The following is a 1,503-nucleotide window of genomic DNA, read 5'->3' on the forward strand; positions in this document are numbered from 1 at the left end:
TTGATGAATTAAAGGTATAAATAAATCAGCCCAATCGGAATAAGATCCTGAGAAAGGAAATATAATCAACTTTGGCAAATATATTTGTGATTAATTAAATTAATTAAAAGTATTACGTATGTTGAATATATTTCTTCTGTACAATCATAAACACCTTTAGTAATGTAATTACACTTTCCAGAATCTGCTGCAAGTGTTATTTCTTTATGTCCCGCTTAAAAATCCGACCATAATTCTTTGAAGCAAATTTGCGACAACAAATTTGTTCTGCAATCCTAGCGTTATCTCTCGCTGAACAATATAATCTGACGAATATATTGAGCAGCGTGGGATAGCATCGAGACACTCTCAACAGTTTGTGCAAGGGCACCGTTGCGGGGCTCACTCTGGGACAGGAATTTCGCAGAGGATCACACGACCAACGGTTAGCACTACAAGCAGCAAACTGTAAAGCGTCCTCCGAATCTGGTCGTCTTGTCGGTTTTTGTAATAGCCTTTATGATCGAGACTGATCTAGATCACTAAACATTTTCAGGTAACAACAATAAAGATAGAGCCGTCGAAGACTGGTATATCCAAGGACGGCAGCATAGACGCATTATATGAATGAGAGTGCTCTCCTTGGGGAGGGGACTTAAGTTTACGCTCGATGATTGCCATCAAATTATAATAACGCTCCTCAGCTTCCCCCTCCTCGTCTATAATACTATACTATACTAATGTACTAATTGAATATAATAATTGTAAGTTCAGTGACAGTTCTTGATATTTAGAATAAGTTTCAATCAAGCTCTTTTTTCTCACAAGCTGTCTGTCATAAATATTTTACTTTCATCCGCAAAAAACTTTTCTAAACGTGCAATAGTAGCTTCGCACTGACCTTTAGCTGAGACCAATTTCTTCATGTCCTGTTCTGCCATGTCTATAAATTACTACTAGTCTTTCCAACATTATTATTTTTTTTTATGAAAGAGAAGAAAGTCAACATTTTGAATGTCTTATTTAAACCAAATTTTTATGTGTAGAGGACTTGGTAACAAAACATAATATCTCACAAAATACCCAGGAGTATTTTAGAGTAATTGCTGTGACTACAAACGGTTTTTTTTTATAAATTAAACGTTACTTGAGTTTAAGTGCTATGTAGCTTAAAAACATTTTGACACCAAGCGTACAAATTACTTTCTCATCTAATAAGCTATCTAAAAAGGTATAATAGTCGATATTTAACTGAAAAAGAATAATAAAAAAAAAATTATCGGTAAGGAGAATCTTTAGGTGTCAATTTTTTGGAGGAGATTTGATGGAGGGCAGATTAAGATCGCGGTGGAGATCTACGCTGCGAATGAACCACGGCGCACCGGTGGCTCGACGCAGAAACCTATTCTGTATGATCTGTAGTCTGTTGATTAAACAGTAGGGTATGTGGGCGAATACGGGACTAGCGTAAGTCATGATGGGACGGATGCAAGCCTTGTATAATGTCAGCTTGTTGCGAAGCGA

The sequence above is a fragment of the Achroia grisella genome, unplaced genomic scaffold (genome assembly GCF_030625045.1).
Source record: "Achroia grisella isolate CSIRO2021 unplaced genomic scaffold, CSIRO_AGI_Agris_v1 utg3447, whole genome shotgun sequence".
Taxonomy (NCBI): domain Eukaryota; kingdom Metazoa; phylum Arthropoda; class Insecta; order Lepidoptera; family Pyralidae; genus Achroia; species Achroia grisella.